The following is a 26,684-nucleotide window of genomic DNA, read 5'->3' on the forward strand; positions in this document are numbered from 1 at the left end:
AAAACCATCATCTCTACATTCCAAAAGGCTGGAAAAGCATAAGCAGTTTTTCCTTTAGCAAACTGCCAAAACTGAAGGCAGGTAGAGTCACTTAACTTCTCCCCCCCCACCCCATTCCTGTCATGCTGGCTTCCTAAAGCAAGTTCTCTGCTTTCAGTATGTCTGCAAGTAATGAACTGAGCATCTCTGCAAATTTACTGGTTGTTTGCAGAAGTAGAAATTTGGAAGTGGAGGAATTAAGGGCAGTCCTTTGCTATTGTGATTGTAAATTTTGGCAGTTGACTCACAAGCTATAGATGTCAGTAACTTTCCTTATTTGAAGTCAGAAATAAACCAATCTAGGAAGAGAAAAAGGCAAGTGTCACAATTAACTTAAAATTAAAGAAATCAACAAGCAAATGCCTCAATAATAACACATCTGTCCATGACCAATTTGGTTATTTTTTCTCTTTCCTCCCCTGTACACTTGATTGCTATTATTTCTCACTATATCCTCCTTAGACACAAGTTATATCTTCCAAGTGTGTAAGACATTTCCTGCCTTACTGCAGCCAGGATATTAAATCCCATTAGGATTTAAGGAATGATAAAATGAAGTTGAGAAAAGCACTTTGAAATAGATGAGAAAATATCATGTGTTTTAGGTGGTCAGGTCTGAAAATTTGGCTTAGTAGTTCCTGCAATCAATGGAAATATTTCTTTTCATAACTTAGGAGGCATTTCTGATCAACATTTTTGTCCCACTGTCTTTTTTCAAACCTGCCTTCTTTAAATTCCCTTTTGGCATAACTGATGCTAGCTGGATAAGAAAAATTCTGGCTTTGTGCACTGGATAAAAGATAAGGTGTTTTGATTAAAGATATTTAAAAGCTAAAACATATGTCTACAATTTGGGAATGTTGAAGGTTTTTTGTTAGTCGCACCTTTACGGGTCAGAATCACCCATTCAACTGCCAGCTCTTGTCACTCTGCTGTGCATAGTCATGAAATAAATATATTACTGGAAATGCTGTTCAATTATAAATTTGTGATATTTAGGGGAAAAAAAATTAATTCACTAACAGTCTACTTATGGAACTTTTTTCCACCTCACTGACTGGTATACTGTCTCAGTGGTTCTGCCTATGGTGTCTAAAGAATCTCCAAAGCTGCCCTCAGAACCATCCTTCCCAATTTTCATTCTGCAGGCTTCCAAATATGCAGTCAAAGTCCCTGTGGCTACCTGAGAACCTAGCAATATTCAGGGAAGATAATAGAGAATAAAGGGAGAAGATAGCACATGGAGCCAATCCTGCATATGAATACTTACAGACCTGTGTTAGAAGCACAGGGTTTTGAAGTGCTCCTAAAGCTAGGTTGTCTCTCTTTATTAGTCTAACCATGGTTAACATTAAGGCTATAAATTTTTTCAGAGAGAATAACATTAAGAATATTTGGCTATTCTTTCCTTCAAGGAATACTGAAAATAATAAAAAATAGGTCATAGTAATCCAAGGCTTTTTTTTTTTTCTCTGATAGTTTAACCACTCACCACCACTTTTCCTAGCAGTTCATCCATTTATCTGGACCTGAGTGTCATGCAACTTAAATTGAAAGGCAAGAAAAACCAGAACCAAATGATCATACCTATTCTTTTCACTATTACTAGTCAGTGACTCTTATTTATCACTAAACCATTTGGCATAAACTTTCTTGGCTTAACTGCAGACCAAGGTTATAATCAAGTCATAATCTTACTCTACATAATTATAACATACAGTAAGTACAAGGCTATTACATCTGGAATTGAATGACAAACAGAAAACAAATCTAATTCCATTCCTATGAAATCCAGAACAGAGTTCCTTGTGCTTAAGAAAAATGTCCTTGTATTTCTATCAACTGGTAACAAGAAAAATTACAGAATAATACCTGACAAATCCCTTTTTTCCATATACATAGAGTTCATATCTACACATAAATGAAAATCCTAGTGCTTCGGTTTTGTTTTTTTTTTTTGGTTTGGTTTGGTTTGTTTTTTTTTAAGTGATTAGGAGCCTTGGGTGATAGTTTACTGTATATATTTCTCTGTGAGTTACTTGGGTTTGAACTTTGTGTTCAAATTTTAATATGAGCCTATAATCTCTGCATCAAAGGCACAGGGAAAATGACCCAAAGGAATCAAAATGCTTTTATAGGAAGCCCTTTTGCATGCCTTCTATTCTGGCTCCTTCATAGTTGTGGGTGTGTATTATGTAAGAAGACGAGGCAAGGAGGAAGAAAAACAGGTGAAGTAAAAGAGATAAAGAGGAAGAAACTATCCTTGGCGCCCTCTTGTAAAGTGAGTAGTGATGACAGGATAATGATCAGTAGCTAGTATAGGAAGGAAACCTTAAGTGTCTCTGTACACTCTTACAGACACAGTGAAGTCTATATGAGCCTATTTTGGCAGAGAAGGGCATTAATGTCTTTGCAATATTGTTAGCAAAATGATTCAGCAAATGTATACAACTGAACTCTTGTGCTTTTTTCCACTCTGATCAGGATATTTCTGGTTTTACCTCTCAATTTGAATTTATAATTATTCTCAAAACCTCAGATCAGGCAGCCTGAGGATGCAAGTGAAATTGATTTGTATCTGCCTTGGTGGAGACAGGAGAAAATTTAGAGAGTGGTACATCTTGCAACAATGGATGTAAAGACATAATATGCCATCCTTCTCCTTCTTGTTCTTTTGTAATCTTCTGGTCCTCCGAGCCTTTTCTCTCTTTCTAGCTACATTCCTGCAAATTATTATGTGGACACATTGCCCAGAAGGACGCAGGCTTCAGGAAATCCCCTTTTAAAAGGCATGCTATTATAATGAACAAGAGCTTTGTCTTTGGCAATTTGGGTAGTGTACAGGTTCTATTGGACTCTGATACAGCCCAATTCCTGACTGCCAGGAGGGGGAGCTAAGCCAGCAGGAAACTTTCTCTCCCCCGAATAAACAAATAAATAGATAAATAAACGGGGGACTTCTTTTCTTCCCACTTTGTCTGTCCACATACACATGCACACACTTCTTCCTTGAAGCTGTCTGTGACTGCTGACTTGTTCAATGGCGTCTCTGTTACCTACCTGACAAATTGAGTTGTATAGGACTTTGTTACTGGGAAAATCAATGTTCATGTATTCTTATAAAAACATTATTCCCAGCTTCATGGTTCAAGATTTTTTTACTTGTAGGTTACTACAGATGTGAAATTACTTCATCGGCATGAGGAGACATGGAAGAGGAAGGGAGAGAAAAGAGAAAAAATAATGGAAAAAAGTTTTTGGGGAAAAAAAACCTCAGAACAGATTTTTTTTCTTGTGCAGATTAACAGGAACCAGTAACAGGTCAGGAGAGAGAACCTACTACAAGACATAAACACTAGAGCACTTCTGTACTCCAGGAAGCAGGGCTGAAATAGCTACAAGATCAATTGCATTAATGTCTCAGGTGGGGCCATGAATTCAAGGCTGCCAGTCATCCTGTCAGGCACCATGCTGTGCCACACAACCTGCTCAGCTCCTCAGACTCCTCCATAAAGGCGTGTTGAAGTGCCAAAGTTCAGGTGTGGAGACTACCTAGACTAATGTTATCTTCATTCTTGTGTTTAACAGTTACTGATTTGTAACAGAAGGAAGTTATTCTCAAAATTTGATGTTGCAACTCCACCAGACTGTGAAAATTAACAAACCTCAGCACCCAGAAACATCTGCATTTCCAGTTTGTGGCAAAAAAAAAATTGTCCTTGCTCGTGCACACATCGGTAAATATAAATTTTGTCATTAAATATTCTTAAGAATAAGACTACTTTCTAACAATAAAACCCATAAATGAAATACTGTAGAACATCTAATAGAAAATATATCCATCCAAATTCATCTTTTGATTTTTCATGCCATCCAGTCTGATCTGAATGACTGTCTGAATTAATTAATTTTGCATGGACCCATTTTCATTCATAATTTCATTTTAGGAGTTCTAGAAATGGAAAACTGCCACTAAGAATGTCCTGCCTGTGGAGTCCTGAATTCTAATGTATGAAACAGCCAAACCTAGTATTTCAACTAATTGTAGCTGAGTAAAAGTTAATGAGTATGCACACAGCAAATTAAAAAGCAAAATCTTTAATTGCTTGTGCATGAGCAGACAGGACTCCCTCACAGAGCACAAGGGAGAAGAAAAGGTGCAGATCTTCAGGTTTTTAGCCAATGTGAACTTCTGAGTTGGGTAGTACTTCAAGGCAGCCCAAAGTCATTGATAGCCCAAGCATCTTTTTATAACGAAATATCCCTGCTTTCATTATAAAATTGCTGATTGTTGAAAGTTTACTCCAGATGGTGACCATCATGATATTTTCACTCCAGTGGGCAAAGAGGAACAGATGATCACCTCCAGGACTCATATTAAATGGAGTATTGCACCCACTAGCAAAGGGATATTGGTGTCTTTATTAACCTTGCCCCAAGGCCTACTCTAATTTTTCACCAGTCTAATGCTGCAGTGTTCAAAATTTAACAAATTTCTCAAACAGTGAGAATGGTCTATTTAGTATGGCAGTAAATTAATTTCCGGGTCTTTCATCCCCGAAAGCTGTTCTCATATCTTAGGTGAAATAATTTTGATGGATCTCATCTAGGACTCCATAAATTCATCAATGTACCATGTGATGATGTGAAGCTGGATTGAGAAAGTTGGAAATGGCAGATGAAAAGAATCTCACATGAGAGGCTATCTGGAACATTTCAACAAAATACATTTTCATTAAAATAAATTATTTTACTGAAGCCAAAAACTTGCATGTAGATTTGTCAGTTTTGATAATGTTTTCAATAGGAAATGTGCCTGAGGTCCAATGTTTTCTGATCCTTTGTGACCAGAGACAAAGAGAGAAAAATGGATAGGGAAGAATAAAAAATTGACTTTTTTACCCAAAAATGTAAGTTTTGACACATTTCCATTTCATAAAAGTGTTTGTAAAATAGTGTTTACATTCCACAATTTAAAACCATGAAAATTGTTTTGGAATTATGTGCCTCAGGACAGCTGCACTTAACACAGTGAAAGAAATAGAAAGACAATCTTCCTTTGCCTTCTTGACCGTTTTCCAGAGGGCTTACAGATTTCCTTGACAGAAGTGGACATAACTGTTTGAGAAAAACTAATAATAATAAATTAATTTCAAATAATTCCCCTTTTGGAACACATACATTCTGTACTGTGGTTAGCATAATGCATTTTGTGTTAAGAAAAAATGATGGCAACCTGCTGTTTCTTTGCAAGCAATTTGGTCCCCACCTATAAATTATTCTACAATGTGAAGCAAACAGTTTGCTTTTATCTAGAGATATGTGGGCAGCCTGGCAAAACGTCTGTGGAGAATTTGAAAAAGCTGCTTTTAGTGACCTAAGTGGCTAAACACTGCTTCTTTCGAGACAACATTTTGACACATTTTAAATGTGTTGCATGCTGCTACATCATTGATGAGATCCTGTACGGCGTCACATTACCTTGTGGGGTATCGTTCATTTAGGATCTTAGGGAAATGAGCGTAGGCTGTCATATTCTTGTCTTCCATATTTGTAGCATATGGCTTGGAGAGAAAATATGGCACAAGCTGCCCCTCAATTTCTTAGGCACCTTGATATAAATAAAGTTGAAAGTGTCATCATACATTCCTCTTTCCAACAAAGGCAGATGGAGATCTCTCCTTCCTATTTTAATATTACTTATCATGCTCCTCCTTCACAGCTCTAAGAACTACTCCATAAACACTGCTAAAGAGCTATCAAGAAAGATTAATAAAGTTGTTTTCTCTCCTAACTGCTTCAGAGAACCTGTCATGTATGGTGTAGTCACTTATGGGGCCAGTGAACAAAAGCTTTGCCCCAGATACAGAACAAATCTTGTTTATATGACACATTCTGTTATGGGCAAAAAGAAGGTTATCAAACAAAATTCTTACATCATCAGATAGCCAGTTAACAGAAAAGGGGAAAGTTATTAAAATAATAGATGAAGAATGTACGGCTAAGCCTCTGAAATCCCTATTCAGCTAAATAGCTGAATTATTTATCAACTGTACAATATCTCAGCATCAACAGTGCCTGAAAAGAACCTGGGGATCTGGATTTGTTATCTTTTCCCAGGGATCCAATTACACTTTTCTGTATGCACAGGTGGAGAAAGTGCAATAATCTCACTGCTCCAGATATGACACAGAGCACTTCATACAGGAAACAACTTATGTTCCCACATATCATCAGAATAAAAAAAAAAAAAGAAAGAAAATCAGTAATATGAAACACTAAAGGTATAGCTACAACTGTAGCTATCTTATGGCAGTAGAAAAACATTCATACACTATTTAACTGGACACCAGTAAAACCAGTATTTTTTCTGAGTACAGAGAGGAAAGAAACACCAGAGGCAGTAGGAGAGAAGAGTTTACCAATGATACAGACCATTAACAGGTGTTTTGCCTCACTTACTTTTGTTTGGTTCTGCCATTTGTTTTTTGCTAATTGTCATTCAAGATTCCAGTAACTCTATAATAATAACTATTTTCAGTGAGGGAGTCCTGTTGTCTCTTTTTAGTATTGCTGGTCAAGCACATATCCTAAGAATGTATACATATGAGGATTAAAAGGATTGAAGAAAATACGATAAGTTTAAAGAATTTCTTTGCAGCAATGGGGATGTGAATCCTCCCCAGGTCTTGATTCTGACAGAGAGCAAACTTTTTGGCATTTTGCTCTGGTTTGATTCTTCTTTAGTGAAAGGGTACACTACTACTTTTCTCCAAGAGCCATTCAGATCTCCCATTTAACCTTAGAAGTTCTTTGAGAAAAGAAGGCTGCATGGTATAGAATTTAACATGGGGCAGCTTCAGTTTTAGGTACAAATAGAAATAAGAGCAAGCTAGAAATAGTAAATAGACATTTCTAACCCAGTTATTCTCAGCTGTGGAATTAAAACCACAAGAATCTCATGAGAACTCTTAAGAGATCACAAAATAATACATACAGGTAGTGTTAGCCAGCAAGAGGACTGTTCCTGCAGGATGAAGGAGTACCAATTATGTTTAAACACTGACTGCAACAGTTCACATCAACCAAGAAACTACTATCTGCCTTTAATTTCTGACAGCAGCTCAGTTCCCTGGGGGACAAGAGACAGAGCAGAAGATTAAATGGTGTTTACATCTGCAGTTATGATTCAAGTCACTTTTCAGTCTTCCTTGTTTCCTGAAGGAGCAGAGATGCTGCCAAGACAGAAGGTGCTCAAAGACAAAGCAGAGCCAAATGGACATCATTTCCAGAAGCTGGAAATGTGTTGCTCCAGCCAATTTTTCTTTTGCCCCATCATGATGACTGTAGGACTGAATATTCTGTGAAGAGTTTCCCCTGATATACCGAATCACAAGCCCTCTGACCATGAACAGGGAAAAGAGGATACAATAATGGCTATAGGTCTAATTTTCTCCACAATGTACAGAGTACATACACAAGAGAGAGCCTGCCATCTTTGTGCATTTATGAAGAAGCAGCTCAGAGCAGAATAAAGCCCTGGTATTCTGTCCTGAATTTTCTGTCATTATATTTTCTCAATAAATGCTCTAAAACATTTTTGAAAGAGCTTGCCTAAGCTTATTTCAACTGTGAAGTTCAAAGCCTTTATGTTGAACAAATCCTGACAAAGATGGAAAAGAACACAGAATGCAATTCTACTTTGTTTTTCCACTTCTCCCCTTTACCTTTGAGGTCTGTGTGTGGTTGCATCAGTCAATCAAAATTGCCAGGAGGCCCACAAATGACACCTACCAATAGTAAAGCAAAAACCATAGTCCTCTGCCATTAATGCTTCACGGTGGGTGATCTTTAGCCATGTGCAGACAGCCAACAAGAGACTCGCAAACCACTTAAACCCTCTCAGTAGTTTTTAAGTGAGTCCTAAGAGGTGCAGAAGCCTGGAGTTGCCTTCAGCTCAAATGCAGATTCCATCTGACATATGCCAAATCATTCCAGGCAGCAGAGTCTTTATCAATATGTGTCCTTGTGCTACTTTTCAGCACAGTTGTTATTGCAAGGAATCACAAAAGTATTATCAGCATTTTGAGCTTGTACAAAACTAGACATCTCAAGTGAGTTCAGGAAGGCAGAGAGGCAGTGCACAACAAAACCTGAGAGAGGGCCAGAGGGAGAAATATATAAAGAAAAAGTGAGATGGAGTTTTAAGCTGTTCTACAGGCAACAAAATATGCCTGCTCAAAAATGCAATTATTGTTTTCTTCTGTTTGTGAGCACTCTATTTATTCAGGTCACTGCGTGAATCAAATAAGAAGACACTCATGTTTTCTATGCAGACCTCTGGGTACTTTAAATGATCTTCATATAAATGTCTGCTATGGGATTTGGGGGCTTGCTGATGGGTTTTTCTATGGACTAAAGACTGAGGTAGGTCCCTTAATACAAGTATCTCTGTAAGTATGGGAAATCTTGGATTTTGATTTATGTCTACACCAAAATTTTACATACTAAACGCACAGATTCTTTACTTAGACTTCTGCTAATAAGGCATATAGTCTGTGTAACCCATTGATGTAGGGTATAAAGGCAGTGTTAGCTTTACATGCAATCCATGGTATTTTCAGCAATTTTACCTCTGGTCATCCATTCTGATCTCTACATGTTCCTTTTTTTAGGGTGCTATAAATCAAGGGAACTAAAAAGCAAATCAACTTTGATGGCCATGGAAATATTGCTATTGCTACATGCATAACAGCAGGCATGGGCTTGCACCTTCCTGTTTCATTGCATACACTGGATGTGCACATGCATATGTGGAAACAGAGCAGATGAGGAAAAATATCAAAATCCTCTGCTTTATGGAGAGATGGACAGCAGCCTGGAAAAAGGATTTTTAGAATTTGAGTAACTGCAGATGTTGCTTTGACTACACAAAGAAAATTTTCTTACAGTGCAAATCCCTTTTTACTCCACCTCTGGCTTTGGGCTACTGCATCTGTGTTTTGTTATGCAGAATACACAGCTTAGACAGCAAAGTGGCACTGAGGATTAGAATAAATATGAAGGGGGGAAGTCATCTGAGGCTTCACCCATCATCACCACCACTCCCATATGCCTTCAGTTTGGATTTGGCAAGAATTTATCAGACATTTCACTCCAAATCTATCTAGACATCTCTGACCGTTTCAGCAAATAGCTGACCTTAACTCAAAAAGTGCTGTGAAGCAGTAAAGGACAAAAAATAAAAGTTACAGTTATTCCAATGGATAAGACTTATTGACTCATATGAGTTCAGCCCACAGCAGTTGAATTTGTTTACTGTAAAGTATTATTTTAGAAATTCTTTCCTTCCTGTTTGAATCAAAATAAACTGCATTTCCTAATACCATACATCCTGAGAGATGCTGCTACATGCTCTATCCAAACATATGCTCAAACTAACCTACCCTGGCAGCAACTACCTTCAAGGCTTTTGAGTCTCTTGGGAGATATTGCCCTCCTCTGTTCCAGTGAAGCAGAAAACCATCCTGTATTCAAGAGAGAAAAAAAAAAAATCTGTTTCTATATTCACTGAAAATATTTCAAGCATTAGCCCTCTTTAAAAAAATAATTATTCAAATCTTCTGCTTAGGGCATATACGAAGGAGGAAATCTTGTCAAAGCAATAGCATTCATTATTACTACTAATAACCAACTACTTTTAAAGCACAGAGTACAGATAAGGACTGACTAAGCACTGAATGTTTAAACACATTCACTGTGGCTGTTCTGGTCACTTTCTGAGTTCACTTCCCACAAATCACTGAGTTGCACTGGAACAAAAGAAAATGTAAGGTGATTTGAATAGGTACCTGTAGCAAATTAACTGCAAATACCAGTCGTCACCTGGGCAGCTTCTGACACACACTGCCTAACAAGAAGCATTGAATTAGGAAAATTCTTGCATGAAAATCATATTTTGAATACCAAGAGACACAGAGATTCATTGAAATTAGTAAGGTGGCTGTAAAACAGGTAACAAAAAATATTCCTTTACAAAGCAGATAGTGAAAATTTCTGTGGAAAGGGTTTTGCAATTTACGAGTCTTTCAACAGGCTCCCTTTAAGAGAAGAGAAAGGGATGCACCCCATAATATGTCTAGTTACACTGTTTCAGGCACTTCTGGATGTGTACAAGATGAAACTGGATAGCAAAAAGCAACTCCAACAATTTCTTGTCTTTGCTGGAGACAAAACACTGAGATAGATGGACTGTTGGTCTGTCTCAGCTGAGAATTGCTTGTTTTGGTCAGTCATATCTTATGGTCTGAACTAGGGACTGAGCACAACAACAGAAATGCAGCTTGCATGGACCTGTCCATTACATTTGCAGAGTATTTGAGATGGAAATTAGATATGGTGCCATCCAGTAATGTATCTGATCACTGAAAAGTATTGAAACAGCTCAAATTCTGCATTTTGAAATTCTGAATAGTTGCTAATCACCATAAATATAATGTTAAACCTAAACTGACCGAGTAATGTATTCTCAAGCAATTGTTTTTTCCTCCTGAGCATTCCAAATATAACAAAAAGTTCTTTTCCAGTCTATTCTGCTTTTAAAGCCATGAGGTTTTAAGGCAAGTACGAAAATAAAATAGTAAAATGATGATGCAAAAATGTGCTTCCAGGGCTAAGTTCTGGTTCCCGAAATAGCAATGTTCTGCTTTAGCTTTAGAGGACTGGAAACTTTATAGAGTGAAGTAGTGACTGCAGAAAGAACTGAAATATATAATCATGTTTTGGATTCTTTTCTTCAATGACCTCTGCACCTTTCCTATAGAGAAAAACCCAAGCTGCAGTGTCTGTATATAGAATTGTATTGCCTTGAAACTCAGACTGTTTTGAATCTAGTGTTTGAGTTAGAACACACCTGTAATTTTTATTTCTCTAATTTTTGTATAAATGTATTTCTTTTTTCTATTCCATTTGTATTTTTTGAATGATATAAACAGGATCTTTGTTCTCAGCGAAACTTTGGTGAAAGAGGTCATCCAATCAGCTGCTATATAAAGTCTATATGAAGTCTGTGAACTTTCTAGGTTATGTCATTTTCTTTTTGACTGCTGGGAAGGTCGTCAAACCCAATCCTTTGAAGGAAGACTGGCTCACCATCCACTTTACCTCCTTTGAGGTAAGATATTTAGAAAGATCCTCATCTTCCACTAACATATAGAATCCATAACTTTGCTTGTGTTTCAGTGTAAGGAGAGTTTAGAAAAAATATCTCCCTTTCTAAATTAGACACCACAAAAAAATTTCAGAATAAATATAGTGATAAAAAGAAACAAAAGCAGAGGATAACTGTATCTTTTCTTCTTCTGATCCTGTGTCTGATTTCCTTCTATCACCACCCATAACACATCGACACCCATTCTGATCAATCCCTTTCCCCTGTCTATGGATGAACACTCCAAAAGCTTTCACTCCTCTCTGCCTTTGTTAATCTGAGTAATTACAATCACAATTTTTAAAGCCTATTTTCTAAGCAATCTATTTTTTTTATTTATTTATCTAAAGATAAATAAAATCCAGAGATGGTCTCTTGACAGCTGTGGTACTGGCACTTAGTAAATTCTTGGTAACAGCAAACAAGGATTGTTTATTTTCTTCTCTAAAAAAAATGAAGTTACAAATTTGTGGTCCCAGAAGATTATTTTCTTTCCATGTTGTATTTGCTAAGCCTCTCTCTCAGGGAGTCAGGTCAGCTTTTGCATCAGTTACTGCAGGACATAGTAAACATCATCTCAGAGTGTTAACAAAGCCATGAGAGTTCAAACTCTGCTTTATTCCTACAACATAATTATACCCCGGGATCTGTTTGGCACAGTCATACATGTCATTGTACACATCATTATTCACCTTCTCATCATCCTTTCTAATCCAGACTAGGACAGTAGTGTCCAGCCATCAGTCATTAGAATGGGCTATGAGTATGGTGAAAAATGAGGTGGCAATGTAAAGCTATTCCTTAAGAGCAGTAGAGTCCAAAATGGCGTGAAGATGAGGCAATGTGCATGTGATGACTTCTCTTTCCTGATGGCAAGTCTTTGACTAAATACTGAGCCAGGAGCAGTCAGGCATGCTTCTAAAAGGGGAGATTGGCAAGACTAGTGTCACTCCACTGACAGAAGAAAACTCCACTCTTCATTCTCTCTTCTTGGTGGACACTGATTTTTTCTGTGGCAAGCTCTTAGAATGAAAACTACCTTACAGTCAGAAGCAGTAGATAATGACAGGATGGAAAATGACAACATCCTTCTAATTTATGGCAAGTAGAATACCCCTGCACCTCTAAATGGTGCTGTTTAATTGATGAAGTAATTAATTTTTCTTGGAAATGCTGTGGTGGCCTGGACAGCCCTTAGCATTTACATTTGCAATCCTTATCCTCATACCTATAATCACAAAGTCTTGCATCTCAGGGAAGACAAGCTTAAGTACTTCTGGACCCACTGGTTCAAAGAGATGATGCCATAAAAGACATGATATATGTCTTAAGATTCACAGTAAAATCAGGTTGCAAGTCAGAACCTATAATCAGACATAGCACCAGTGGATGTGCTTCTTAAACTCAATATGAGCATTAAGTAAATATGACTGATTAATTCAATTATCCTACCTGGCTTCCCACTTAAATATTTATGACAACTATATCTCTCCTGAACATAATAAAAGGTAAAATGAAGCAAAGCACCTAAAAACAGCATTCTCCAACAAGTTGCACGGGTAGGATGTCCCAGATATCTCACTACAAAGGTAACAAAAATTAACAAGATGAAGTGTTCTCTGCTGCTTGTGTTCAACAGGCAAAGAAACAGGGTTTGGAGCAGTACCACAGACTTCATTTAGCCAGTATCCTCATAGAAATAGGGGACATTTTCCTTTCCTGACACTTTTTTTTGAAATTTTTAAGGTTTTAGATTTTCCTTCTCAAAATAAAGAATCAGAAAGTTGGGCCTCATATGGTCATGTGCTAGCTTTTTGAAGGCTTTTTTTTTTTTTTTTTGCTCATACCAGCTACAGTCAGTTATATTCACCCTAGCACTCATTTTCTCATGCCAGTTTAGGGTTTGGAAGCTCTGTCCTGGACCAGCAGCACTTACTGTGCTTCTGACCAGATGGCTGTCAGCAGGAGTCAAGCTAGTTCCCTGGTTCATTTGTGTTATGGCAAGGTGGGCCTGGAACTGACCTCCTGGGTCACAGAGCCCAGACTCCTGCTCTCGCAGGCAAACCTGTCACTGGAAGGCCATATCTTGGCTAGGACCTGATATACGGTTTGTTCTTCCTGCTGCGAATCCCTCCCTGTTTTCTCTGGGGAGATAAGAGTTTGTGCTTCAGCTGCTTTTGTTCCCAGGGTTAGCTAATGATCGCTTGCAAAGTCACGGCATGACAAGCATCATTAGCCTCCTCCTGAATTCCAAAAAGCTTTTTTATTTTTTAGTTTATATTGAGAAATTGAGACACTGGGCTGCTGTTTTGGGTTCAGCTGTGAATGGCATACAGACCTGTGGTAAACATACATACTGAGGAAACTGCTCTGGCACAGCTTTTGAGCAGCTCAGACTTTTCCAAGAAATGCAGGATAAGACCCGATATATGGGATATAAGAGTAAGGCCAAGGGCTTTAGGATCACACATAAGTGTGTGATTTAGTACACATAATTGTACTAGTTTGGGCAGTTATTCTGAGCTTCCTTCAGGATGCCTTCTTGCCCCCTTGAAGCAGACCAGAATGAGTACAACTCAAAGTGTGTCCTAAATCTGCCTTGGCCTTTGGGGTTGGTGTTGTGACTCTACAAAAGACAATGCTAGATCTTCTGCTGAGTTAAATAAGTTTGCTTAAGGGTTGCAAAGAGAGACTGGAGCACAAGTAAAATTAAAAGTTACAAGTTCCTCTCAGTCTCTCAGTCTGCATTCAATCAATGAAACCACATGTCCTCTCTGCTCTGTCACACGGCTTTGAAGACATGGCCCTTAATGGCCTGAGGTTTGACTGTTCCACCTTTGTTATTTTGGTTTGTTTTTTCCTTTTAGCCTTTACTCCCAACCTCAGACAGTCATTCAAAGCAAGTAGAGGGAAGAAGACTGGTGTCCCAGTGGGGAACTCAATTTAATGAAAGCACTTGCAGAAATTATTTTGTTTCTTGAAAGCATGTAAATGGACAGTATGATTTACAAGGATATAGGGAAACAAGCACACAACTTCCCCTGATGTTGTGGTTAAGACAGCTTGAAAACTATAGTGCTGTGTGACAGAACAGCACAAACATACACTGCAGAAAGACAAGGCAACTATTCAAATCCATCTTTGTTTTAAGCGCCAACTATTAAAATGACCATGCTGGTTTTACCTTGTTCTCTGACAGTGGGTGACAAAAAGTTTTTTAAATGCTGAAAAGTTGCAAGTCTGTCTTTTTCTGAATTACAGAGGGAATTTGTCTTCTTGGGTTTTGAATGAAAAATGCATAGTGAAAGCCGGAAGGAATAGTCGCACATACTATGTCAAATATGCACAGAAGAAAGAAAAAGAAATATAAACCTGGAATATTGAGACTCATATGGATTAATTACAGCATGATTATACAGCATGCAGGTTTTAATGTGGCCTGAATGAGACATGATAGAATTCATGGCAGTTATTTTACTACATGAGCAAAAAAAAATTAACCTCATGTTGCTAATGCTGGAGATTACCCCAATCCCTTGATTCAACAATATCATGTGGACAGCTCTGTGCCAAAGTTAAATAACCTTTCTGTCTTTCACCACTTCTTGCAACTCTTTTTACTATTCATAGGATTGAATGAGCCATCTTAGTCCTCGCATGGAGACAAAAAATTGCAATAGCAAAAAAATCACCTCTTTTTCTGTTCCTGGTGTGCTCTTGATTCAAATATTATGATTTTCTAAAATACATTTATTATTTGGGATTTTACAATAAAGTCTTCTGCAAATTACAGCTATGAGAAGGCTTATTATTGCAAGTGTCATTAATTGTTGTTGCTCACATTAGTCACTTGGAGAGCTTTTGAGTTCATGCTCAATGCTCAGAATTCCTAGGATTGATTTTCTGGTGGAAATGGTCATAGAAAGCTATGTAAGACAAACTCAAGACGATAACTCACTGTTAAAGTCCTTTTCAAGACTCATGTAAATGTGTTCAAAAAGCAAGGAAAAAAGGAATGCAAATGTATCTCTCCCATTTTCAGGAATTTCTGCTTCCAGGGCCAAATTCTCCTTTGATGAAAATGGCCATTTTTAGTGGCTTGTCTGGCTGTGAACATACTGTATAATACTTTCACACTTTAAACTGAAGTCTGACTGAGGTTGACATGGACATTTGAAGAAATCAATAAAAAGGGGATGTATAATTCTTAGCACCTGAAAAAGGTTCTTTTTTTTCTTTTCTTTTTAGGTTTGTTTCTAATGTATCTAAGATTTGTGGAGAAATATTTATTTTTTAAAACCGATGCCACAATGTGATAATGAAGTTTGAGAATGTGAATGTTCTTCATCTTTAAAAAAAAAAAAAAACAAATAAAAAATCCCTTCACTGTAACTTTCTTCCCCATGTCAAATGCTAATATGTCATCATAACATCTATCATCTGTATGCTTTCTCAACAAAATTAATATTGATGTTGTTAGTAGAGTGCTAAAAAGTCTTTACTGTGAGTTATTTTATTGCTTAGTTTTGAATATTCAAATTCTATAATGCTCTATTTCCTATATTGTATATTTTTAAGGTAGGTTTATTTGCACTAGGCTGCAAGACTATATTCTTTATTTCAAGAGAAGCCAGAAATTATTAAAATTGGTAAAAGAAGGCGGTCTATAGGAAATGTATAATTTTGAGAAAATACTACAAAATCATAGTCACGGATTCCCTTCCCATGTATGAAGTTTCATGGCTCTGATTCTATTCTACTGCCTTTGAAGTCAATGGAAAATTTCCCATTAGTTTCAGTAGACCCTTTGTTTTATTTTCAGAAGTATTTTTTAAAGTTTCCCATTTCGAAGTTCCTGTGATTTAACCTTGGTTGTGACCTTGAGAGAATTTTTATGCCCGTGAACAGAGAGAATTGCCAAAGTCAATGAGCCTGGAGGGCTGGACCAAATATCATCCCTTCTAGTGCTATATTCTGTTAACTGCCTAGAATGCCAACCACTTGACTTGATTTCTCCATCCCACTTTATAATTCCAAATATGTATCCACGCAGCTTATGCAATAGTTATACAGCTAAGAATGGCAGCTCAGTAGAAAACCACAGCTAATACTTTGTGAAATGACAAGGACATAAAACTGCAAGAGAGTAGTTGCAGTATGTTAGGGAAAAAAAACCAAAAAGGCAATTTTCTCCAAGTTTCTTGGGACTATTCTGAATGACATTTAGTGTAATAGGCTTGAGAGAAATATTTTCAAGAAAGTAGCTGAAAATTTGTTTTACATAAATTCAGTTGATTCAGGCAAGCAATTATTGCTGCATCAAGGGATTTTTTAAAGACCTGAATAATAAACAAGATAATGGGCTCTATCAGTTTCTTGGGATATTTAAGGGTCTAATTCACTTTTCAAAATGAAAATTTATCCTAAAGTTTCATCTGGTGATGTGGTGCACCATCATGCACTGTGTAAAATCTCACAGTCATGGTTTGATTTATCAGAAGCAGAGATAAAAACACCACTGCATATAAACGACAGTCTTGCTAATGAATGTCAGCCAAAACTTTAACTCATTCCAGGCATTGCTGTATTTTACTTTTATCCTCACATATTTCTAAAAAAATCGATATCCCCTCCACCTCCTCCATCTTGATGAAGCTCTCATTGCTACCAGTGTAATGCCAAGGAAGAACCATGTACTGGATGTTCTTTTCCCTATTCTGTAACAATGACCTAGGTTCACACACACACATCTATATTTCCGCCTTCTCATTCCCTTTTTCTCTACTACACATTTGTTCTACATTCTTCCTCCCTCATCTCTGCACTCCCCAGCGTGAAGCATAATCCACTCCAGGAGGTTTCTGTGGATTTCAGCAAGCGTGGACGGGCTTCTGACTGATATTCTCTCCCTCCCGTGACTTACATAAATTAAATGGCATTTGGATTTCTGAAAGAACTGTATTTGGTTGGAAAGTGAATACTTGTTTTATTCTTAATTTTTCAAAACAGGATTTCTAAGGGGTTTTTTTATCCCTCTTAAATACCAAAGCAATTGTGTCTCAGCAGCTCCAAGTTCCCCTTAGATTTGTGAGCTGAACATTTTGTTTCCTTTAGTGTGCTGATATCTTTCCAAAACAGCATCAATGAAAAAAGCATAGGAAATAAATCCATATCTCTTGAAAGAGTTCTTCTTTGCTAAATACATGGATTTAAGGATGTCCAGGCTCTACCCACAGGAGATAGCAAGAGCATTTAACACTTAGAGTAAATGTACTTCTGAGCTAAATTACTTTTCACCTCTCAAGTATAGTAGAAACATTAAGTAATGATGTTCCAGTACAAATGAAAACCAGCAAATACATAATCAAGAATAAATGAAATTAGAAAACCTATAAAACCCCTGAAATGCAACTAGGCCAGTTTAAAACATTTGCTCTGACTTGATTTCGTCTGTAAGTACAATAATATCTAGCAGATACCTCCCTGCTGAAGGCCAAATGTGCAAAGGTTCTCTTGATGTACTGATTTTAATGAAACATGTATTTAAATGTTTCTTTAAAATTAAATGTCTAGGTTTGGGGAGGCTACGTATCAAAGGAGGACTAGATACCCGGGAAGTAAACACCACATAACTCAATATATTTGTTTGTAATGAGTTGAACAAAGACATCACTAAACTTACTATTAAACATTGCTAAGTGATAATTTACTGGAAAAGGATTGCAGATGGTGAGTTCAGGAATCAGGAATGAAAAAGTAGTGAAGGACTCAAAAAAGTATGGAAAGAGCAGCGTGCCATGAAATATCTATTATGGTTACAAGTAAAATATCTGCAGGTAGACTTCCCTTCCATAATTAGGACCAATGTAAAAATGCATAAAACAGAGAAAAATTGTACGTCAATAAGGTCTCAAAAAAGAATAGACAAATTCTACAGAAAAGCAGGATAAACTTGTGATAAGAGTCCTGATTATCTAGTATGTTACTACCTACACAGGTTTGAAGAGATTAAATTTCTTGATTGCATTATATTTGTTTCATAGGCTTTGATTATCTCCTATTGTATATATTTGCCCTTCTGTTGAAGTGAAAAATTCAGGGTTTGGGACATTTTCTACTGCTGGACAAGAGTCGTGAAGGGGAGAAGGAATGGATGCACCTTGTCCTCTTTTTCTTAGCACTCTTCTGTGTTCCTTGGAGCAGCACGGTCTCCCAAGTGCACACACAACAAGAACGAAAGAAATGCTTTCAGTTAAATCTATTGTCAGGTTTGGGCTTTAACCCATTTTCTCACTCCCACTTACATTTGTAGAGAAGGCATTATTAACCTTCCTAGTGTGGGTAGTATTCTACTTCCTATGCTCATGTGGGGGACCACATGGGGAGTTTAATAAATTCACAAGTAAGAAGTTGCTCTGACTTGTGGATCCCGTATTACTTGTGTTGCCAGAACTGTTTTGACTTTTCATCTTAAAATGGGCTTTAAAACTTATTTTCTGGCCTGTAACTTATAATAGTAAGCAAAACACCAATATGAATAGTTGCAAGGCTCCTTCTGGTGTTTTTCTACCAATATTAAGATACCAGTGCAGAATCAATACTCTCCTCACACCTCTACTGGACATAATGCTGCCACAAAGACTTTGTAAATCCCTGGATCTCACATGACCTATGCCCTGATATCTCTGCTCTACTATACCTGTTGCTTTAAGGTAACTCTGGTCCTTGCAAAATTTAGAGTCACTTGATATTTCCCTAATCCCTTCCGGCTGGTAGCAGCCTCTGCACAGCTACTTGCCATCTGAGTGCAATCATAAGCAGATGCCCAGTGATTGTCTCTGGTAAATGCTTGGCTCTGGCCTATCTGACCCACAGGGTAACCCACTTTTTTTGTGGCCAGGCTAGTGACAGGGTTGTCAAGTGTGACTAAACAGCACTACTTATTCTACTTTGTTCTGCCCGAGAAAAGCTGGACTGCAAGACAAGTTCAGAACATACGTCTACAGGGGAAACAATAAGTGCATGGAAAATCATTGGAGCATTGCTAGAGCCATGCAGGAACTCCTACCTCACTTGCTTCACTGACAGTGTGAGCAGAACAGGATGTGGACATAGGTCAGATGGTGGAGTTTATAGGGAGGGCTCCAGTGTGTCTCCAGTCCCAGTGATGAGCACACCTGCCTCCTCTTGGACTAATGGGGAGGAAAGCACGTATGTCTGTGGAGGCTCTGGCCTTTATCCCCACCTCAACTGTCATAATCACTGTTAAAAGTGAAGAATGTTCTCAGAACATTACCAGCAGCTTCAGACAGATTAGAAGAGATGTGTACTTTGTCTGATAACACTGATTATACAAGAAAAGAGAACAGAAATTACAATGCTTAACACTTTGTATTACAACCAAATCAGAAATTGAAATGTTTGGGAAAAAGTCACAGGGCTATCTCTTGACTAAAATCAGATGTCTGCTGTAAATAAGACAGATACGAAAGTTTCTGAAAGAAGAGCTCACTCTAATCCTTCGTAAAGGAATTGCTAGCCAACTTAAATATAGAATTTGCAATTAGCTACAACTATAATTATTGAGTCAAAACCCAGATGGGAATACTAGATGCGAAAAATCAAATTCTGTAGTTACATTGATTAAAAATATAGAGATAACTAATGTTAGGACTCCATTTAAATACTTGCTTGAATATTTTAATAACATTCCCCATTTTCAAGCATATAATCCTAATAATGTTCACATGTAAGTGTTTTCTAAATGGAAAATTATTATACCTACCATTTAGAGACCATGATTACACAAAGAAAAAGAGATCTTAACGCAGGAAGAACTGTCAGAAGTTAATGAAGCTTAGAGGTATGGCAGGCAAGCTCTGAGTGAGATCAGGAAGCTTTTCATACTAAGCGCTGTTAGCAGTGTGTGCATCACAGAGACACTTGATTTACATGCTCTTCTACATTTAAAAGCCTGTTATAAACATGAACAATTCACCAAAAGTTTTTGTAGGGTAGATAAATACTATAGAAAAACTAGGTGAAGCAGAAAAATGGAGAGCTGTATTTTGCAGATTTTGAGCAACCACAGGATTTCTAATAGGATTTTAGACCCTTACTTGACTGGTATATACTTTTCATCAGTGCATATTTTCTCATGAAAAGTCCTGAATCGATGACATTAAAAAGCTTTGTACTGCATTGCTGTAATTAAATTTTTAATTGTAATTTGGATTTGAGTACTATTCAGACATGGCTGATATTTTCAGTGCTCATGCAAACCAGCTACTGCTACTGATCTGGGACGAGGGAACTCTGAGGGCTGACTTCAATCAGTCTCACAATTTTTCATGGAGAGGACAGATAATCAACCATTGCACCTTCACTTGGCCAAGTTCCCACCAGCCACTCGGGCTCCCTGGAGCCAGAAAGGTAGTGAAGGTGCATCTGGATTTACACACATGTGGACTAATAGATATTCTTCTGAGCATGTGTTCTGACAAAAATGTGCCACAGTCGTATTCATGTGGCCGAGGTCAAGTCTCATAGTTACCAATAGTTTTAACTATCTGGTAAATCTGGAAAAAATTACTAAGGCTGAGGTAAGATGCTTTGGAAAATATCAAGAGTTCCATTTGTCATTACTATTAGAGAAAAAAATGTATTTTAAAATTATAAAAATCAACATAATTCTCATTTTCACATGAGTTTTTCAAGGTACAAACAGAAAATAATCAGGATTTAGAGCTAGGATAGTTCAGATTTGCCCCAAAGCAGTAAGGGTCAAATGCAATTAGCCCTAGGTTCCACATCAAAGTCAGACAGATCTATAAGAGTTTCTGCATGACCTGTTCCTACCTTCAGCCTGTAGAAGTTTAGATTGGAAAGAATGTCCTGAAAATAACACAGATTATAGACATGGTATTAGATTAATATAATTATGAGGAATTATTTAGTTGAAAACTTTGAAAATAGACTACAATATCCCTCAAACTTTGGCATATTATTTCAAATTAATCTCAGCTGGACCCAGCAACTGTTACCAGCTGATGGCAGTTCTGTGTGAAATAAGGAATTAGATTCCAGTGCAGTTACCACTGGGTACAGCCAAAACCACAATTCCCATTTGGAGTAACTGGGCCCTTGTGAGGCAAAAAAAACCCCGAATAATAATAGAGATGAAACTCTCCAGTTATTCACTAGAAGGTCCCTCTGAGTTAAGGTGAGAGACAGAATGAGATGATGTGTATGTGTGAAAGGAAGATGAAAGCACGGCTCATACTTCCGTAGCACCTGTGCTGTATTTCTGCTTTGAATGGAGACATTCACTGTTTGAGACTTTCAGTCTGATAAACCAACAACCACAACAACTAATAATTGAAAAAGTTGAGACTAAATCTTTTTTACTCACTGAAATGACAAGGTGGCACCACATGTAGACATCTTAGTATTATCTAAGAGTATATCTACTCTGTATTTAAATGAGAAGTAATTTAAATGGCATTATTCTTAACCTTCTTAGTATGGTATCAAAAAAAGTTGATCACACTCATATACCCTTCACCAAAAAAAGAAGGGAAAAAATTTCTCTATGCTGAACACTGATTTATGCATGACCACCATTAATATTAATGAGAGGCTCTTGCTAAATCCCCAAGCCCTGCAGCAGACACCTACACTTAATAATTTAGGAAAGAACTGAAAAGATGGTGGAATAAGACCTAACAAATAGGAAAAAAACCGCAGCATAAATTAAACAGTAACAGGAATTGCAACAGGGGACAGCAAAAACTGCAGAAATTTGTAGTTTGCAGAGGAATGGGGTTGCTGGATTCTAACAGGGTCCTGAAGAGGTAAAAATAGAGCTGGTATGAAGAGGAGTGACAGAAGTCCAAGAAGCTTAGGAAGCTCAGTAGCCTATCATCACCTCCAGAAATAGTGACATATGCCTCCATGATGGTGCAGGTTGGAAGATAATGGTATTATTTTCCAGGGATGAATCAAAGTGATACTTTCTGTTTGTGTATTGTTTTGTTAGTTGGTAATTAGCTTCATGGGAAGAAATTTATCTGTCCTTGCTTCAGCAAAGGCAACAAGGAGGAAGATATATATGAACTCTATGCTTTTCCAAGCAAACAAAACTCAAAATAATGCTTTAAATCAGATGAGCTCTTGTACAGCTGGCTGTATATTAAACACAATTTTGCAGCATAGAAGTTCATTCTTTCAGTTTTCCTCTGTCTCATCACACTGAAAGTACACTGAAAGAAAATGAGACACATTCAAGGGTGAATGTGTCAGTTTTGGCAATCTAAGCTGTTGTACCTTTTAACAACCTCTGTTCTCTTATCCCACATCTTGTAAGTTAAATCCCATATCAAATCAAACCCCATACACACAAGTAGAATTTGATGTAAACAGAAAGCTAGATTTGATGGAATTATACCAAGAATACTTTTGGGCCAAACTGCATGTAATAGAATTTCTGCCAGTGAAGGTGGTCACAGGAGAATCTAATAAACTTTTTTATTATGTTATCACCTTTGGATTTAACTAAAGACAAACAAATGCCAGGAGGTATCATTTCCATGCCATGAGGGCCTGCAAAAATATAGATTTTAAATTAAATAGCTGTTTGAAAGGCAGAAAAAAAGCTGAATTTAGAGCAGACTGACCCAGTGTAGCTGAGGATCTCTTGTATGTGGTGTGAGAAAACATCCTTTATACCTGGAAGACCTTTGCTGCAGAACAGGGTACTTAGGCAGGGCAGGCAAAATTACTAAAGATTTCATCTACCATGTGTTCTAGGAAAAGGCCAACTACTTAAGGAGTTGAACAGGAAGAATTAAATGCAAGTATTAATTTAACATGTAAGAGACTTCTCCCAGTTGTAATTCTCACTGTGATTCTATGTTAAGGAACTCAGATTTGGTTAATATTTGTGTGATTTGGTGAGCTTTTGCGTGATGCCTGTTTCCAAATATGTTCAAAACTCTTTTGCACTCATTCAAATCACTAATCACAGTTTGTTTCTACTTCACTTCCTCTGTAGTGAAGTTCAGAAATTTATCTACACCTTGTAAATTGAGACTGGAAACCCTTTTTCCCTCTTGCAAATCAAGAAGCCTTTGTTAACTGGGTGTCCATTCTGTCTTCTTATTTTGCATTCCGTCATATCTATGGTTAGATTGCCTCTTTATGAACAAAGAAAATGTCTTAAAAAAATTTAAAAGGCCAGGTTTCACAGTAACAGATGTACTCTAAAAGTTGCATAACATTAAAGAGAGAAGAATTGTGATTTATGATTGGTATAGTGAAAGGCGTTACAGTCACCAAAACAAAGCAAGGACACCATTGGAACAGCTGAGTGCTTCTCCCTCTCCTCCTTTTCCCTCTTTCTCACTCTTCTATTATTGAAATTAATACATTGATGTGGTCAGAGCTTTTGAGGAATTTCTGAAGGTCAACATTTTAAATATACAGAATCTAATTTTTCTTTCACTTATAGATTAAAAGTAAAGAGCTGTCATCATTCTTGTCATCATTTTGAAATAACAGTGAGAGTTCTAAGGAAAATCTGAAGTCTGTGTTCTGAAATTTGTCTGTAAGAGATACACTGTATGGGTGTATGTATGTATATGTACCTTTTCCTGTGAAGTTTTTTCTCTTCCTTCTAAATATGATACAGAATTACCCAGAGAAATGGTATCAAAAGGGTTAAAGGCACAATCTTAATGCTGTTCTACACTGATGTCAGCAATTTACGACAGGATGGTGGATTCCAGTGCCAGAAGCTGTGGCACAGGAGAGAATGTTATTTTAACAGCATGACTCTCTATGAAAGCCTGTCATCTTCTGTTCTTGAACCTTTGTTAATGTACTGAGGCGACATGCCCAGATAGAAAAGGAATGTTTTTCAGCTGTTATGTGGTGGCTATTAATATAGATACTGCTATACAATAAATATGATGCCACTGCTTGCCATCATTTTAAATTGACAAAGACGTAGGAATCTCTTGGGACACTGTGTTTCTAAAGGGCCACAACCTTCATTCCTTATTCAGATGAAACTCTTAATAACCTAGCTCACAAGAAACTTTCCTTTTAAGAATTTTAAGCCCTTGAGACCATCTGGGCACAAATACCATGCTGTGTCAGGCCACATTCACTGTGATTGACAGGGCATAATGCAACACAAGTTTGAATTTTTCTGCATTGCTGCTCTCACACTCCTTAATATTTGCTTAGCATGCCTGACAATATCACAGTCAGATCCAGCACATGCTCAGTAGCAGGAAAGAGCTGAAATTCTGAACATTATGACTGATTAACAATTTTGTCTGATTAACAGCCCTCACAATTCACAGTGGATGAATAAAAAATTTAGTTTTTAAGTCTTCCCAAAATTTCCTTTCTTTCTGTTATCACTTTCCCAAATCACCCAGCTGTACCACAAAGTTATATGTACATATTTTTCAAAACAAAATAAGTTTTTATTAATAATAAGAGAATAAAATATTAGAATAAATAAGACAAACTTTCAGTCTACTAACGAATGTTTTATATATGGCATTTTACCAGTTGCTCACCATTTTCTTTTGGCTAACAAGTTCTTGCAACATCATAGCCAATGACTATAGAGATAATTCTTCAAGACCTACCCACATGCCCTTCTAGGCAAATTATCAACAATGCATGTTCTTGAAAAGATAATTCTGTGTACCCGACTCATCAAGAAAAGAATGTGAGTTACCAAGATGAGCAGATGCACCTAAGTTGCCTGAGCCAATTAGGTCACCTAAGCAAATGTGGCACTTCAAGGCATCAGGTCACACACAAAATCAGCTTGGTGATCTGAGAGAGCAAGAAATTTCTGCGGAACCAGTGGAATTTACAAAAATAATCTACAGAGAAGTAAATCTCTGTATTTGAATTTCCTGTATGTCTGTAAAAATAAGACGCTTCTTTAATGTTAAATCAAAGTAACTGTTAATACTTTTTATACCAACATTAAAATGTAACATGCATATATATATTAGTGCTCATATTTGAAATACAGTGGCACAAAACTGGTTGTTTTACCTGTTCATACCTACTCGTACATAATTCCTGCTCAGAAAGTTTACCACCTATCTTTCACGTACCTTTTTGCCTCCACTTACCCTGATCTGTTTTTCTGCCAAAAATACCAGAAAATGCAGAAGCATAGCATTATTTCTGTTATACATTAAAAAAAGAGAAAATGCAAAGGGAGAGGGTGGAATCTAAACCCAAATTTCTAACTGCATTACTGCTGGAAACAAAAATCAAAGATTTACAAGATCTCAGCAGAGGAAGTAGCTAATTACAGAAATAGGTGATCTACTAGTCAGAGAACAGAACTGCGATTTGTACAAGCACATGCTGTAGAACTAGAGGAGGCATCCTGGGTCAGTGAATCCAATTCCCTGCTATCATAAATAATCATGTCATACAATCCCATTCATCTCATTTGAGCTCCATCTTAAAACCCTTTATATGAATTTGCAGAATAAATGCACTCATAGCTAGTTTATATTCATTTGTTCTTGGGTAACCTTGTCCTTTAGCAAAAATAACTCATCTTCCTCTTGCCCCCCATTTATTTATAGAAGGCAATCATACTTTTCTCAGCTATTATTTTGCTAGGCTAAATCCAGCTCTTTCAGTCCCCTCTTGTAAAACAACTTCTTCATTCCTTTAGTTATCAAAGAAGCTGGTCTATGTACCTGCTCCAGTTCATTCTTGATTTTTTTTAATACTCTCTACAATGTTCCAAATAGTTTTAACCCTTCCTATTACCAGTGATCAAAATTTCATTACCTACTGGAGATACTTTCTTTTCCTTCCTTCCTTCCTTCCTTCCTTCCTTCCTTCCTGCTACCTTTCTGGGATTCTTGCAAGTTCTTCTGGATGAAAAAATCTCACTTTGGGTATTTTCTAGGAGTCCATCTAGATTAAATCATTGCAGTCTATATTTTCGCTGTTGTGCCATGATAATAAGTTATTATAATATTACTATTGTTTCAGACTAATCCTACATTGTCAAAAATTGCTAGTTTTATTACAATAACTTCATTATTCATTAAAGCAAATGAGAAGCCAAAAATGCTGCATAGGCTGAAAAATATAAACAGAAATTTATGCTGCATAGATAATATCATGTGCAAAAAATCTTTGTAAAATGTAGCTCAGTAACATAGCCTGGTATCTTAGATATACGCAGATTAATCAGAACTAACCTGGCAATTAAATGCTGGAAAGGCACAGGGTATTAGACAAAATGAGAAGATTAATGTTAAAAAACAGATGAAACAGAAGATAGTACAGCTTCTTCAACAATATTATATATGGCAAGATTCTGAGTAGAAAAAGAATTGTTTGATATGGCAAATATATGCTATACATCCCAAAAGAG

At 37.0% G+C, this 26,684-nt stretch overlaps 1 protein-coding gene across 7 annotated transcripts in view; it reads right to left on the reverse strand.

The window, feature by feature from the left end:
* Positions 1-26,684, reverse strand: part of FLRT2 (fibronectin leucine rich transmembrane protein 2) — a 65,014-nt gene that overhangs the window by 14,764 nt on the left and 23,566 nt on the right. For 2 of the 7 annotated variants that reach the window (XM_048305711.1, XM_048305715.1), the window contains exon 2: positions 9,486-9,566. The exons of 4 other annotated variants lie outside the window; for them this stretch is intronic. The gene's annotated coding sequence lies outside the window, so the exon portion shown is untranslated. The remainder of the gene's footprint in view (positions 1-9,485; positions 9,567-26,684) is intronic. One more of the 7 variants, XM_048305714.1, reaches the window with a different exon arrangement.

This window comes from Corvus hawaiiensis, chromosome 6 (assembly GCF_020740725.1).
Source record: "Corvus hawaiiensis isolate bCorHaw1 chromosome 6, bCorHaw1.pri.cur, whole genome shotgun sequence".
Taxonomy (NCBI): Eukaryota; Metazoa; Chordata; class Aves; order Passeriformes; family Corvidae; genus Corvus; species Corvus hawaiiensis.